The sequence below is a fragment of the Adelges cooleyi genome, unplaced genomic scaffold (genome assembly GCF_023614345.1).
Source record: "Adelges cooleyi isolate 19-005CV unplaced genomic scaffold, UGA_ACOO_1.1 ACOO_flye_CR_arks_rails_tigmint_CR_PRNA_651, whole genome shotgun sequence".
Classification (NCBI taxonomy): Eukaryota; Metazoa; Arthropoda; class Insecta; order Hemiptera; family Adelgidae; genus Adelges; species Adelges cooleyi.
The window spans coordinates 12,210,671-12,211,358 of NW_026096352.1; positions in this window are offsets into that span (position 1 = coordinate 12,210,671).

Sequence of the window (688 nt, forward strand, 5' to 3'; positions counted from 1 at the left end):
ATTGGTCATTTGAAAAGTCTCTAAAACGGTTAAGTAAATTTATAGGAAGCAAAAGATTATAATTTTGAGAGTAAGTAGTAGAAAACTGAAAAATAGGGATATGTTAAAACTTAAAACTATTTTGTCTAGACCAAAGGTGTTGACAATTTGTTTTAAAAACTGTCAAATTAATAAAAATCCAAGTTCTTGTATTTATTTAATAGATTTAATTTATTTAATATTTTTCAATGATTTTGATGTAGAGAATTACACATATAGATGATAAACTAGATAACAAACTACCGATCTGAAGTGAAGCCAATGGACTCAGCCTATTTTGTGAGTAGCCGGTCATATATTATCACAAAAAAAAATGTACAGGATGACTCATTTTGGGTAAGACACTCATTTTCTCGAAATATATCAGTATTTTGAACAATATTTTTTTCCAAGAATTTTTGGTAAACATTGTACTATATTTTTCAATATTTTAAAATTTTTTATCACCGATCCTGGTAAGCCAAAAAGGGGAATTTTTGGTTTTTTAAATGGAAATATAAGTTTTTAAATACATAAACTTGTGGACAAAAAATAAAATAATATTTTAGCGTTTGAATTTTGAATTTTCATTTATTTGTTTTTTTATTATGACTTTTTAAAGATTTGAGTTTTTGACTGCATTTCCTAATATTTTCAATCGTTACTACAA